Consider the following 16,608-nt stretch of genomic DNA (forward strand, 5'->3'; position numbering starts at 1 on the left):
CTGCCTTAGGGCAGGCGTTGTGGGGTGCTAACACCTTCCCCACGCGTAACTGACTCCCGAACCCAATCTTTGGTTTTCGTGGACCGGGCTTTATCGTTTGAGGTTTTTCCATAGTTTTCCATAATAAACTATGGTGGCGACTCCAAATCTTTTTTTTAAAACCCGTTCCTTTTTTTGGATCGTCGTCCCGTCGCGATTCCGGTTGCGACAGATGGCGACTCCACTGGGGACGTCTAGAGAGTCGAGCCATTTAATTAGAGGCGCGAATTTGGTGTGGTTTTGCTTTGTGTTTTTTTTCCCTTTTCTCTATCTGTGTTTGATATTTGGAATAACTGCAATAACTGTGGAATATTGAACCCTAGGGTAGACAATATGTTTATATCTGCCTGGGAATTTTTCTGGTTGTTTTGCAGGTGAGGGTTTAGGTGTGCATAATTTCCTCCCTTCACACACACACTTTTGGCATATCATGAGTGGGGCCTATACCCGGGTCTGAGCGTAGCTTAGAATTAGAGGAGTTGTGTAGCGGTGTCACTCTAGGATGTACTTCCTGTTTGGCTATCGTGAGAACTCCAGCTAGAGTCTGTTCTCTTCATATGTGTTTTCACACCTAGTTGATTACTCGACTGTTGTGGAGATGCTTTGAAGGGGGCCATAGCTCTAGTGACCTTTGACCTTTAGGTTCAGGAAATCATCCTTGTGAGATTGCATATACTTGACCTTGAACTTAAAGCAGTGAACCTTTGGTAGGGCACGATGGGAGGAATATATGCTTCTGAAACCCTCACGCTGTTCGTTTTCTTTATGATATTACATTTCATACCATGCATGTGTTTTGTTTTGTCATGTTATTTTATTATCATGCATCATATTCATACATCATTTAGTAACATGTTAATTTTAAGGGAAATCACAGGTACCTACTTGACTTCATACGAGATGGATGTTAACACAAGATCCGATGCTACACGGCATACCGACTCTTCCGATTTAAGAAAGAAGTATAGTCTAAGGACTCATGTTGGAAATTTGACCGGGCTGATAAACTTGGGCAAAAGGCTTAAGACTATAAAGAGAGAAACCTTTCAGAGAAGATATGAAAATTTGTTGAATTTAATGGAGGTTGAAGTACAAATACCCGCTATCACAGCCTTGGCACAATATTATGATTCTCCGCTTCGATGTTTCACATTTCAAGACTTTCAGTTGGCGCCAACCATAGAGGAGTTCGAGCATATCTTGGGTTTACCATTGGAGGGCACCACTCCCTATCAACATTTAGAGCATCATGCCTCTATACCCACTATTGCTACCATCATGAAATTACATCCCAAGGAGCTTGAAGACAGGATGATGATGAGGAATCAAGTGCATGGGTTATCACAGGGATATCTAGAGCAGTATTTACATCATCTGGCTGATAAAGAAGATTGGGAAACTTTCATGGATGTATTAGCCCTCACCATATATGGCATTGTCTTGTCTCCCAAAATAGAAGAATTTGTGGATTACACCACGATAGACGTCTTCGTGGCGAGTAAAACCAGATCAGAGAATCCTGTAACAGCAGTTCTTGCAGATGTTTATGGGACTTTGAGTTTTTGCCATGAGAGAAAAGGAAAGAAGATTCTATGTTGCTTACCGACGTTGTATACATGGATGACAACGCGCGTGTTTAAGGAAATGGTCGACGTTAAGAGTCTATCGGAGACTTTGTCACACCAAGGGCTTAAAGGTAAAGGAGGAAACGATTGGGCCCGATTCCTTGCCGGCTTGAGCGAAAGAAGTATAAAATGGCGCCTTCCTTGGCTCGGAAATAAACTGGCTATACAACATTGTGGTAGTTTTCCTAATGTGCCTCTCATAGGTGTCCGGTACTGTATAAATTACAACCCTCTTTTGGTGCAAAGACAATTTGGGCATCCCATGAAAGGGGCACCTTCATCAGATTACCTTGCTACCCTATTCATTTATTATGAAGACGGGCATTTCATCGAATTGTTAAGAAAGGTTAAAAGCGCCTGGGAAAATGTTGTTCGAGCAGAGAAGGACTTGAGGGATGGAGTAGTGGATAGCAGTATTAGTTATCACACCTGGATTCTGGAGAGAGTGAAAGTAGTCAAGCTGCCTTTCAAGCCGATCAAGGATCAATCAGCTAGTGAAAGACCATCCCAAGCTCCAGAAAGTGAAGAGGTGCAACAACTAAAAGCTGAGATGGAGAAATTGAAAATTAGGAATGCTAGGTTGGAAAACGAATTACAAAGGGCGCGTAATGATCTTGTGGATATGAAAAATGATAATGAAGAAAAGTCGCGGGCTTATGAAAACCTTGTCAAAAGCTAGAAGGCTGAGAGGGATTACACATTTCGAGTAAAACAGGATCTAGCTGCCGCGAGTAAGGAATTATCCATGAGGGTAAATGAGAAGAAGGTGGCTTTAGAAGAGGGGAAGGAGTGGAAGCACCTCTACGAAGAAGCCAAAAGAGATAAACGAGAAGCCCTGAAGAGATTAAGAGAAGCGCAGATTCAGATAGAAAAAGCGGGGCATGAGATGAAAGAGATGGCCATGTCGTTTGAGGCGGATATGAATAGGGAGCGTTGGAAGCTAACAGAAGCAGAGGAAGAGCATCGAACTCTGATAAAACAAATGGAGGAATATATCGAGGAACAGGAGGAGCGATGGAGGTCGATAGATTTTGAAGAAAGGCATCAGGCCTTGATAAAGCGAATGGAAGAGCACATCGCCGAGCAAGAAATGGCTGTAAAGCACTGGAAGGAAAGATTCTCTCAGTTGGCTGCTTTGGCAAACGGGGCAATTGAAGACATCCCCAGGATGGTGTCGAATGCTGAAGCAAGTACTCATTTTTGTAACTCACCAGCGGAAATAGAATTGTTTATTAATCATTGTAAATGGTTGGTGGGAGAGATGAAATCTTTCATTGCCCGGGCGCGGGATTGATGTACATCGGAATTATGTGTTTTGTTCCTTAGACTATGTAATGGATCAAATTTCCTTTAAATGAAAGATAAGGGATGTTTGTTGGTATCGGCTTGTGTTAATTTTCCATCAGTATTGTCATCGTTATCTTGTGATTTCCACTTATCACTAGCATGCATCATGTTTTCTTTTGTTTTTCATTTTTCATCCTTATCTAATTTAATTTAATAAAAAAAATAATAATAATAATCAGCAGTACAAGTGAGAAAACAACGGCAAATTTTCCACGACATCCGTACAGGACCAGAGCTAACTCAAAGGTCATGGAGAATTGGGAGCAGTCACACGAATCTATTAAGGCGATGTCAACCAGTTGAAGGATCAGATGGCCCAGATTTTGGCGGCTCTCGAAGCCCTGAAGACTACGGGAGGGGCGACGCCTGCGCAAGTCGAGGGAAGTGCTCAATATTACCCTCCGATGTTCAGTTCTGGGAGCCAATCTGTTCCGTTCCCAATGTATGGATTACCTCCAGGTTACACCCCACCTGTGGGAGAATACACAGAAGGGGAGCAGGCTTCAGTCTCTTTCCCTACCACTGTCAACATACCACCAATCAGTACACAAGGACCTGTTGTAATGTCCGCACCCATGGTAAATGAAGGAATGCATGCAAGCATGTCTGATGGAATACGAGTAACTCCGGTGCCACCTGTGATTACCGGAGAGGGCTTTTCTACAGGGGCTGCACCACATACCTCGTTTCAGGGGGTAATTAGTAATGTTGATGGGGCGAAAGATAAACTGGAGAGCCTAGAGGCAAGATTGAGGGCTGTGGAGGGGTATGAAAGTTATGGATTTGGGGATGTTTCTAGATTGAGCTTGGTTCCTGGCGTCAAAATTCCACATAAGTTCAAGGCGCCAAATTTTGAGAAGTATAAGGGAAATACATGCCCAAAGAGCCATCTAACCATGTTTTGCAGAAAGATGGCTGCATATGCTTATGATGAGCAGCTGCTCATCCATGTTTTTCAAGATAGTTTGGCTGGAGTGGCGTTAAATTGGTATACCCATTTGGAGCCGGCTCGAATTCGTTGTTGGGCGGACTTGGCTGATGCTTTTGTGAAGCAGTATATATACAATACACATGTTGCGCCAGATCGTTTACAGTTGCAAAACATGTCGAAAAAAGACAACGAAAGTTTTAAGGAGTATGCTCAGCGGTGGAGGGAATTGGCTGCACAAGTTGAGCCGCCTTTGTATGATAAAGAAATGGTGGCAATGTTTGTAAATACGCTCCAACCACCATTTTATGAACATATGGTGGGAAATGTATCTTCAAATTTTGCCGATATCATCGTGATAGGCGAGCGAATAGAGATCGGGTTGAAAAATGGGAAGATTGCATATGGCTCGTCGGCGGGTGCAAACTCCAAAAAACCCAATTTCAACTCAGGGAAAAGAAAGGAGGGAGATGTGCATGCAACATCTGCAACCCCCGTGTGGAGAGGTCAGGCTCCCACTCATAACTATCGACCATACTGGGGTCAACATCCACATGCAGCTAACGCGTCATTTGGTCATCAAATTAGACCTCAACAACAACCAGGGTACTATCAACCACAATACATTCCGATGAATAATTGGAGGGGTGGGGCAAATGTAGGTTCCAATATGAATGTGGGTCCCAATACTTATCCAAGAAGGAACCAGGAAAGAAATTATGTTAACTTTACTCCAATTCCTACAACTTATACGGAATTATTGCCTCAGCTTATCAAACAAGGGCTAGTTGTCGTTTGTCCCCTGAAGCCTTTGCAGCCTCCGTATCCAAGAGGTTATGATGCAGATGCAAAGTGTAGTTATCATGGAGGGGTCGCTGGTCATTCCACTGAGAGGTGTCTGGCTTTCAAGCATAAAGTACAGACTCTAATTGATTCCGGGTGGTTAAAGTTCCAAGAGGATAAGCCTAGTGTCGAGTCCAATCCTTTATCAGGGCATGGAAGTGCTTCGACGAATGTTGTCGAAGTGAAAGAGCATGAGCTGGTGAGAAATGTGAAAGAAGTCAGGAGCTCTAGGAGGTTTATTTTGGAGGCGTTGCTGAGAGTGGGTATCTTGAAGGGTGATTATGATGAGAGTATGCCATGCGCGCTCCACCCGGAGGCTGGGCACTCTATTGAGGAGTGTGTTGAGTTTGAAGAAATTCTGCAAGACCTGCTGGATCATGGTCTGATGCAAGTATGTTACAGGAATGAGGAGGGAGAGGTATTTGCACAGACTGGTGATGAACCCGGTATGATTTTACCAGAACCATTAGTGATTCGTTTCACTAAGACTACTTCTATCCCACCAACTCAAGGAAGGTCGCCTGTGGTTATCCATGTACCAGCCCCTTTTCCTTACAAGAACGAAAAAGCCGTCCCATGGAGATATGGGACGCATGCGTCAGGCGAAACGCAAAGCGTTGACCCTGTCGTAAAAAACATATCAGGAATAGGGAGAATGACTAGGAGTGGTCGAATTTTCACATCACCTGAGTTGGCACGAGAAAGGGTTAATGATAATGAAGCAACGATGGCCGCGAAGGCAAAAGAATTCTTAAAGGGGAAGGGTGCACAGACAGAGGAGATCCCCGACAAGGAAGAGAGGAGAGAGGTTTCTGAAGAAGAGGCTTGTGAATTTTTAAAATTCATACAACAAAGTGAATATAAGGTGGTGGAACAGTTAAATCGTATGCCTGCTCGTATATCCTTGTTAGATTTGCTCATGCATTCGGCATCACATAGAAAGTTGCTAATGAAGATACTCAGTGAGGCTCATGTGGAGCAAGGTATTTCGTTGAATAAATTCGAAGGTATTGTTGGCAATATTGTTGCTAATAATTATCTCACTTTTACGGATGATGAGATACCAGCTGAGGGAAGAGGGCATAATAAGGCTTTTCACGTCTCTGTGAAATGCCTGGATCATGTTATTGCGCGTGTTTTAGTGGACAATGGGTCCTCCTTGAATGTCATGCCGAAAGCAACTCTGGAAAAGCTACCTTGCGAAGGAATGCATATGAGGCCAAGTTCAATGATTGTGAGGGCTTTTGATGGCAGTAAAAGAGAAGTGATGGGAGAAGTGGATTTACCAATGCAAGTTGGCCCATGCGTTTTTCAAATAACATTCCAGGTTATGGATATCCTGCCAGCTTATAGTTGTCTGTTGGGACGCCCATGGATTCATTCGGCGGGAGTTGTGCCTTCTACACTACACCAGAAGTTGAAGTATGTGATAGGAGATAAGCTGGTGATAGTATCAGGAGAAGAGGATCTTCTGGTGAGTGGACCATCATCCACGCGCTACATCGAGGCGGCTGAAGAAGCTCTTGAGACAGCCTTCCAATCGTTGGAAATTGTGGGAAATGCTTGTGTGGAACCGTTTCCAGTAAATCCTCATCTGTCATGTGCTTCTATTATGATGGCCATGATTATGCTAAGAGAGGGCTATATATATGGGGAAGGTTTGGGCAAATATCGGCAGGGGCGAGCATTCCCTCTAGAAATCGTTGAAAACAAGAACAGATATGGCTTGGGGTATAAACCTACCAAGGAAGACAGGAAAAGGGTGATTGAAGAAAGAAAAGAGCACAGTCTGGCCCGTGCAGAAAGACGAGGGCCCAGAGAGAGCAAAATTCACATTGTTGACATCAAGGAAAGCTTTCGTAGTGCTGGGTGGATCAACACTGGTCAGATAGCAGCGGTGGAAGATGAAGAAAGGCCTCAAAGTTCGAGCTTTGTGTGGGCTTGCTCCCCTGATACTCAACTCAACAATTGGGAAACACTTGATTTACCTGTGATGCTTAATGTGAACAAAATGTAATAGTTTTAATTAAGCTTATAGTTTCGATTGGGGCTTTAGAACTAAAGTTTTGCGGATAGACTTTTTACTTTTCACTCAGCGTGACAATAAAGTTGCATTTCATCATCATTTGGCATTTTTCTTTGTTTATCTTATTTATTTATACTTTTTCATAAATTTAAATGATGCAGATGTGACAATGATTGTTTTGAAAATAATGATATCAATGTTCCTAATTTTGAGCACCCTATCAATAATACGGAAGATGATTTCGAAGATGATGTGGAACCCTCTCCGGAATTGTTGAGATTAGTGGAACAAGAATCTAAGGAGATAAAACCCCATCAGGAGGAGATTGAAATACTTAACTTGGGAGAGAAGGATGAGATAAAGGAGGTGAAAATCGGTACTAGTATGAAAACGGAAGTGAGGGAAAGATTGCGTGTCCTGTTGAAGGAGTTTAAAGATGTGTTTGCGTGGTCTTACAATGACATGCCGGGTCTGGATACCGATATTGTGCAGCATAAGCTCCCACTCAAGCCAGAATGCCCTCCAGTCAAGCAAAAACTAAGAAGAATGAAGCCGGAAATGTCACTAAAAATTAAAGAAGAGGTCCAAAAGCAATTTGATGCAGGATTTTTGGCTGTGGCAAGATACCCACAATGGGTAGCGAATGTTGTACCAGTGCCTAAGAAGGATGGGAAAGTTCGAATGTGTGTTGACTATCGTGATTTAAATCGTGCAAGTCCGAAAGATAACTTCCCGTTACCACACATTGATACTCTGGTTGATAATACGGCCAAATTTTCGTTATTTTCGTTCATGGATGGATTCTCGGGATATAATCAAATTAAAATGGCACCGGAAGATATGGAGAAAACGACCTTTATCACGTTGTGGGGAACATTCTGCTATAAGGTTATGTCTTTCGGACTCAAGAATGCTGGGGCAACATACCAAAGGGCAATGGTGACACTTTTTCATGATATGATGCATAAGGAAATTGAAGTTTATGTGGATGACATGATTGCAAAGTCTGAATCAGAAGAGGAGCATATTTTCAATTTAAGGAAATTATTTGAGAGACTGAGAAATTACAAACTCAGATTAAATCCTGCCAAATGCATGTTTGGAGTAAAGTCTGGAAAATTGTTGGGCTTCATTGTCAGTCAAAGAGGGATAGAAGTTGATCCGGACAAAGTAAGAGCGATAACGGAAATGCCTGCGCCCAGAACAGAAAAGGAGGTTCGAGGTTTTTTGGGAAGATTGAATTACATTGTTAGGTTCATCTCCCAATTAACTGATACTTGTGAACCAATGTTCAAGTTACTACGTAAAAATCAGGCCGTAGTCTGGAATGAAGATTGTCAAGTTGCTTTTGAAAAAGTCAAACAATACCTGCAAGACCCTCCTGTTTTGCGTCCACCTATGCCAGGAAGGCCGCTCATTTTGTATTTGACCGTATTGGATAATTCAATGGGTTGTGTATTGGGTCAGCATGATGAAGACGGGAAAAGAGAGCATGCTATATATTACTTGAGCAAAAGATTCACAGATTGCGAACAACGATATTCGTCGTTAGAGCGAACTTGTTGTGCACTGGCGTGGGCTACTCATCGTCTAAGGCAATACATGTTGAGCCACTCTACTTGGTTGATATCCAAGATGGATCCTGTCAAGTATATTTTCAAAAAGCCTGCTCTCACTGGAAGGATAGCTCGATGGCAGATGCTATTGTCAGAGTACGATATTGTATATGTTACTCAGAAATCTATCAAGGGTAGCGCTTTAGCGGAATATTTAGCCCATCAGCCCATTAATGATTATCAGCCAATGCAACCTGAATTTCCTGATGAAGATATCATGGCTTTATTTGCTGAGAACAAAGAGAACAAAGAGGACAAAGATGAAAAAGCCTGGACGATATTATTCGATGGGGCCTCGAATGTAATGGGGCATGGAATAGGGGCAGTGCTTATTTCTCCTAAGAATCAATACATTCCAATGACGGCAAGGTTGTGTTTTAATTGCACGAATAATATTGCAGAATATGAAGCCTGTGCCATGGGAATTCGAGCAGCTATAGAGTCTAAAGCAAAAATTCTGGATGTCTATGGAGATTCAGCTTTGGTCATCCATCAATTGAAGGGAGAATGGGAGACTAGGGATACTAAATTAATTCCATACCAAGCTTACATCAGGGGATTAATTGAGTATTTCGATTCTATCACTTTTAATCATATACCGAGAGAAGATAATCAATTAGCAGACGCATTGGCTACCTTGTCATCGATGTTTGAAGTTGATCAAGATGCAGAATTGCCAATGATTGAAATGAAGAGTCATGCAAAGCCAGCGTATTGTCATTTCATCGAAGAGGAGGTAGATGGTAAACCTTGGTACTTTGATATCAAGCATTATCTTAGGAGCCGAGAATATCCGGAGAAGGCATCAGAAAACGACAAAAGGGCGTTAAGGAGGTTGGTTGGCAGTTTCATTTTGAGTGGGGATATTCTATATAAGAGGAATCATGACATGGTTCTCCTTAGATGCGTAGACGCAAAAGAAGCCGAGCTGATACTAAAAGAAGTACACGAGGGTACATTTGGCACGCACATGAATGGGCACTCAATGGCCAGGAAGATACTGAGAGCGGGGTATTTTTGGTTGACTATGGAAAATGATTGTTGTACACATGTGAGAAAATGTGAGAAATGCCAGGTATACGCAAGTAATATCAATGTTCCACCCACGACCTTGAACGTGTTGTCTGCACCATGGCCCTTTTCGATGTGGGGAATAGATGTCATCGGAGCTATAGAGCCAAAGGCATCAAATGGACACCGTTTCATATTAGTTGCAATCGATTACTTCACAAAATGGGTTGAGGCCGCTTCTTATGCTAATGTGACTAGAAAGGTAGTGACCAAGTTCATAAAAAGGGAGTTGATTTACAGATAAGGGATCCCTAACAGGATCATCACTGATAATGCCACTAACTTGAATAACCAGATGATGACAGAGTTATGTGAGGAGTTCAAAATTCATCATCTTAATTCTTCTCCTTATCGTCCAAAGATGAATGGGGCAGTAGAGGCTGCTAACAAAAATATCAAGAAGATTGTGCAGAAAATGGTGGTCACGTATAAGGATTGGCATGAAATGCTTCCTTTTGCTTTACATGGTTATCGCACTTCGGTACGAACATCGACTGGGGCAACGCCTTTCTCGCTTGTATATGGAATGGAGGCAGTACTTCCGTTTGAAGTGGAAATTCCGTCCTTACGAGTTTTAATGGAAACCCAATTAGAAGAGGCGGAGTGGGTTCAAGCTCGTTTCGACCAGCTCAATCTCATTGATGAAAAGAGACTAACAGTAGTATGCCATGGACAATTGTATCAAAGAAGAATGAAGAAGGCATTTGACAAAAAGGTACAGCCAAGAGAATTTCATGAAGGTGAGCTGGTGTTGAAGAAGATCCTACCTATACAAAAAGATCATAGAGGCAAATGGACTCCAAATTATGAAGGGCCATTTGTAGTGAAGAAAGCATTTTCTGGTGGGGCACTAATTCTCACAAGAATGGACGGAGAGGAGTTACCATTGCCAGTTAATTCTGATGCAGTAAAAAAGTTTTACGCATGATGATTACGTGATAGTGGTTGCTATTAAGGGGATGTTGATATTATCGTTAAAGATTATTGTACTCTGTGTTTTCTTTAATAAATGAAATTCGCGTAGTTCATTCATATTTTGGTTGTTTGCATTCCATCCGAAATATTGCATGTCACGCTGAGTTGTTAAGTGGTCAAAGGAAAATGAAAATGAAAATAAATAAGCGTTTGTTGATAAAAGCATCACAGGTATATCAGGTTGGTGAGCTCGGTCCTGGAGGATGTCGAAAAAGGAAAACGAAAAAAGGTCACATGTTGAGTTTGTTGTTAATAAAGTTGTCAAGGACATAGTATTTTCGAAAAAGGAGTTTTGAAAAAATATCGTTGGTGAGCCTTTTCCTGATTCAAGGTTTTGGGTGTAACCGGTGTTCTTTTCTTAATAAAGCATTTGCATTCACATTACTTGAACCCTAACTTTTTCGTTTCCCACAAGACGAAGGATTTCGCCATATGCCTAATATTGGGGCAGTTTTCATCATGTTACATACCACCGATAATCCATTGATTAGGGAGATAAAAAAAAATGAAGTTGATGTGTCAAGCACTACATAGTTTAGTTTCAGGGTTAAATTCAAGAGAAAATCAGACAAAGAAGATTCGGAGTGACGTGTGGCCATTTTTCGTTATCCAATCGTCAAAAAACAGTTCATCCAATTGCACCCCTTTTGAGCCAAAATGCATAATTGTTTTCATCACCCTAGACAAGAATCATTAACAGGTCGACGTCAATTTAAAAGGGTACATCATAAGCATCCAAAGATGAGAAAAAATGAATGAAAAGGAAAGTATCATAAAGGATCACAACAGGGGCAACAAAAAGAATGATCCAAAAGGAAAGAAAAAAGAAAAAAAACAACAACAATAAAGGATGCCTGAAGTTCAAATCTCTAAAGACAGTTGACTGGGCACCTTGCAAATGATTCTTGTTTAAAAACTTTAACCGTCAAACACTTATTTGGGCCTTCATTATCCTTTCTTTCAAAACCTTTTGACCTTTAACCACGGTACAAGCTAATAAAAGTCCACGCTGACTGAAAACTGTTTGTCCTAATCTTTCTCACGAATTTAACTTGGAAACAGAATGATGTGGTGAACGACGCATTCAGTTAAAAAAAAAAAAAAAATGGGTCTCTTTGTCAATCGAAGATCGTCCAATTTGGGGGGAATCCTTCATACACAAATCTTTTCACTTTTCCAAAGCATACTTATTGTGCAAAATTGGGGCAATATGGGAGCCCAACATGTTAATAGCACTTTCCCCCCAAATAAGGGACACGCATACGTTAATATTTGCTCACAGAAAATCATTATTCATATGCTTTTCATAACCATTCTTCCACATCCTACAGGGTTCAAGTTAATTTGGATTGCAAAAAGCGATAAAAAGAATTTTAACTCAGGGTTACGCTTTCTTCCTGCTCATCAAAGGGTTTTATACATATCAACGTTGTTTTTAAGGAATGCGTTTTGAACGTACATCGTGTTTGATGACAATATTAACAATGGATTCCAAGCATGGAACTTTCAAAAAAAAAAAAAAAAAAAATATTTTGATGATGATGAGAAGTGAGAGTAAAAGAAAAGAACAAAACGAAAGTCTCATGTGTCTATGCATTCATGCACCATCATGACATAACATCATCTCAGAGGAAGCGAGGAGAATTGTTTGCAAAATCTTCATGTTTAACTCGGCATTTATCAACTTTTCAAAGCTACAAATCATGTTTTAATTTTCTGTTATCGGCCCTCTGCATAGCAATGGTCAGATTTAAATCTCTGTTCTATGAGTTTGGCCCTCTGCGAGGCAATGGTCAAATCCAGGTTTTAGTTTTCTGTTATCGGCCCTCTGCATGGCAATGGTCGGATTTAAATTTCTGTTCTGTGAGTTTGGCCCTCTACGAGGCAATGGTCAAATCCAGGTTTTAGTTTTCTGTTATCGGCCCTCTGCATGGCAATGGTCGGATTTAAATTTCCGTTCTGTGAGTTTGGCCCTCTGCGAGGCAATGGTCAAATCCAGGTTTTAGTTTTCTGTTATCGACCCTCTGCATGGCAATGGTCGGATTTAAATTTCCGTTCTGTGAGTTTGGCCCTCTGCGAGGCAATGGTCAAATCCAGGTTTTAGTTTTCTGTTATCGACCCTCTGCATGGCAATGGTCGGATTTAAATTTCCGTTCTGTGAGTTTGGCCCTCTGCGAGGCAATGGTCAAATCCAGGTTTTAATTTTCTGTTATTGACCCTCTGCATGGCAATGGTCAGATTTAAATTTCTGTTCTGTGAGTTTGGCCCTCTGCGAGGCAATGGTCAAATCCAGGTTTTAATTTTCTGTTATCGGCCCTCTGCATGGCAATGGTCGGATTTAAATTTATGTTCTGTGAGTTTGGCCCTTTGCGAGGCAATGGTCAAATCCAGATTTTAGTTTTTGTTACTGTTACTTTACTTGACATTGGTCGTTTGGCATCGTGACTTGAATCATTTTGTTCGTTTTGTTTTCATGATTGAAACCCAGACAAAATTAGTGTTTTATCTTTACTTGGCTTTACTTAAATAATACGAAAAGATTAAATTTTCATATTATTTAGTAATATCTAAGTAAAGAGGGGCAGCTGTCAACACTCAATTTTGTCCGGGTTGTAAAAATTCTATTGGTTATTTATTATTTTCCTTTTATTTTATTTTACCTTTTTGTTTTATTCTATTTTTATGCTTTTAATTCAATTTCTATTTTAGTTCTTATTTTCAATGTGTTTTAATAGAGTTAATTAATCAAAATAATTAAAAAAAATTCTTAATTAAAAAATTTGAAAAATAATATTAAAAATAGTTGATTGAAAAATAAAATAAAATTGAGATAAAAAAAATAATAATAAAAAAATAATAAAAAATAAAAAATAGAAAACGTGGAAAAGGGGATATGGGAGACGTGTCTGGAATGAGGGGGACAAGGTGGAAGGGAATATTTTTCAAAGATTTCTGGAAGGAGGAGACCAGGTGGTTACGGGAATTTTGCTGAGATTTTTTAGAAAGAGAAAAGGGAGAGACCAGGTGGTGGGGGAAGATTTTTTTCGAAGAAGGCAGAAAGATTTTGGGGAAAAGGAGAGGAGAGAAATCGGAGACGAGGTGGTGAGGAGGGATTTTTCCAGATTTTCGGAGAGAAAAAAGAGAGGTTTTGACACAGCTCTGTTCTTCATCTTGGAGGATCCATCGCAGAGGAGTTTTTTTCACCATTTTCGCATCTGCAAAGAGAGACAGAAGTCAGCCGGAGAAGAGCACTCAGTGGAAGCACGATATTGATCAAAGCACGTAGATCTTCGAGAGGTAAGTAATGTTGTTTAGAGAGTTATTTGGCTGCCTTTACACAGATCTCTGTTGAATTTGCTATTTGCGTATTTCTCTGCATTACTGTATATGTTCACTGTTGCATCGCCTTACTCTTCATTCACCAAACACCTCACGACGAGCTTATCATCTTTATCCCCTCATGGTACTGACTCCTCTCTGCTTATCACCCCCATCCACATCCATCCTACACCTCATGACCACGGTCCATCATCTTCATCCCTCTCCTCTTCATTTCCATCTCCAACACCTTATACCACGGCCTGACCTCAAACTCCTTGACCCCCTCACCCTTAACCATCCCAACCTCACTGCCTAGCCTCCACTAGGCTCCCATCATCATCTCGCCAACCCATTTTTACGTATGATCTTCCTAGAGTTAGTAGAGATCTCACACAGAGCGCTACGAAGAGTCATCCCAGGGAGTGCGTTTTCGTCATTCACGAGAAGGGAAAGAGAGAGTTGAACGCCGCAACCGGCGGTAGCTCCGGTTGAGTGTGGTGTCGCTGGCGACGTCGAGACTAATAGAAGGTGGTGGCGCGGTGGCTGGTTCGAAGGCATAGTAGTGCATATGCGAAGGAGGTGGGGAAGCAGAGCTTGGCCGCTGTTAATGGCGCTACGATGTTGAGTTCCGGCGGCCTGGGCTGTGAGGGAGGTGGCCGAAGAGGTAGACGGAGATGCAGCGCGGGGAGGTAAACCCGTCCCTGGGTTGGCGTTTTCGAAGCGAGGAGTTCAGGTTGTCACCGGCGAGGCCAAGTCGTGGTCTTGGCAGAGGTGGCGGTGGCTGGTTCCAGCCGAGGTGGCGGCAGCGTGCCTCCCAGATTTAGGGCTTTCCTGGTCAGAGAGAAAGAAACTTGGGTCTCTGGAGAGTGTGTGAGATAAGAGAGGGAGCTTACGGGAGGGTGTTGGATCTGAGTGGGTGAGGAATGAGAGCGGGAAGGTAGAACCCCTAGGAAATTCTAGGTTAGAAACCATTCAATTGGGCCAGGCCCAAAATTGAGCGTACGTCCAGGAACCTTTGGCTTTTTTCGAACGATCGTCATCCAACCTCATTTTCCCAATGAACGCTCGTCCATAACGAGCGTTCGTCATCCAACCTCATTTTCCCAATGAACGCTCGTCCATAACGAGCGTTCGTCATCCAACCTCATTTTCCCAACGAACGCTCGTCCATAACGAGCGTTCGCCATCCAGCCACATCTTCCCAACGAACGCCCGTCCCAAACGAGCGCTCGTCATTCGGGCTCCTCTTCCCACATCTTCCCAACGAACGCTTGTCCATAACGAGCGTTCGTCATCCAGCCTCATCATCCCAACGAACGCTCGTCCATAACGAGCGTTCGTCATCCAACCTCATTTTCCCAACGAACGCTCGTCCGTAACGAGCGTTCGTCATCCAACCTCATTTTCCCAACGAACGCTCGTCCATAACGAGCGTTCGCCATCCAGCCACATCTTCTCACCGAACGCCCGTCCCAAACGAGCGCTCGTCATTCGGTCTCCACTTCCCACATCTTCCCAACGAACGCTCGTCAATAACGAGCGTTCGTCATCCAGCCAATATCTTCCCAACGAACGCTCGTCAATAACGAGCGTTCATCATCCAGCCTCATCCTCCCAACGAACGCTCGTCCCAAACGAGCACTCGTCGTTCGTCATCCAGCCCATATCTTCCCAACGAACGCTCGTCAATAACGAGCGTTCATCATCCAGCCTCATCTTCCCAACGAACGCTCGTCCCAAACGAGCGCTCGTCATTCGGCCTCCACTTCCCACATCTTCCCAACGAACGCTCGTCAATAACGAGCGTTCGTCATCCAGCCCATATCTTCCCAACGAACGCTCATCAATAACGAGCGTTCGTCATCCCGCCTCATCATCCCAACGAACGCTCGTCCATAACGAGTGTGCGCCATCCAACCTCATTTTCCTAACGAACGCTCGTCCCAAACGAGCGCTCGTCATTTGGCCTCCACTCACCTCATCTACCCAGCGAGCGCTCGTAGACTAGCCTCCTCTTCTCAGCGTCCGTTCGTCACATCATCCAATGAACGCTCGTCATCTACCTTCCTGTACTCAACGTACGTTCGTCGTATCACGCAACGAACGCTCGTCATTCAGTCTATTTTTCTCAACATACGTTCGTCAACTCTCCCCAACGAGCGCTCGTGACTCTGAGTCTTTTCCCAACGTACGTTCGGCCTTTACCACGGACCGTTCGTTATCCAAGCTTTTCGGCTGACCGTTAGACATCATTTTATTTTTATTTTGGTACCCCCATTTTTATTATTTAATTATTCATTTGCCTTTTTATTTATCTTATTTCATTTCATTTTTTATTTTATTACTTTATTTTATCCACTTATTTCAAAATATATATATAATAATTTTACTTATATACACATATAAAATAGAAAATTACAAGAAAAGTTTTAAAGGTTTAAAGCGCACGTGTGACCGCTCGCGTCGTCCTTGTGCTAAAAACCTTTTCTTCTTTTCTTAAATAAAATTTCAAAAATACGTTTTAAAGGTTTAAGCACACGTGTGACCGCTCGCGTCGTCCTTGTGCTAAAAACCTCTTCTTCTTCCTTAAATAAATTTACAAAAATATGTTTTAAAGGTTAAAGCGCACGTGTGACCGCTCGCGTCGTCCTTGTGCTAAAAACCTTTTCTTCTTTTCTTAAATAAAATTTCAAAAATACGTTTAAAGGTTGAACACTCGTGTGATCGTTCGCATCGTCCTAGTGTTCAATACTTTTCTCTCTTATTTACGTAATATTAAACGAGGGTATGAGTGCTCGTGCGATCGTCCGCATCAGC

General features: G+C 42.3%; 1 pseudogene; it reads left to right on the forward strand.

The window, feature by feature from the left end:
- Positions 1–4,148: 4,148 nt before the first annotated feature.
- Positions 4,149–10,423, forward strand: LOC148197570 (uncharacterized; annotated as a pseudogene).
- The last annotated feature ends 6,185 nt before the right edge of the window (positions 10,424–16,608 follow it).

This window comes from Vigna umbellata, chromosome 5 (genome assembly GCF_029865625.1).
Source record: "Vigna umbellata cultivar VRB3 chromosome 5, Vumbellata_1.0, whole genome shotgun sequence".
Lineage (NCBI taxonomy): Eukaryota > Viridiplantae > Streptophyta > Magnoliopsida > Fabales > Fabaceae > Vigna > Vigna umbellata.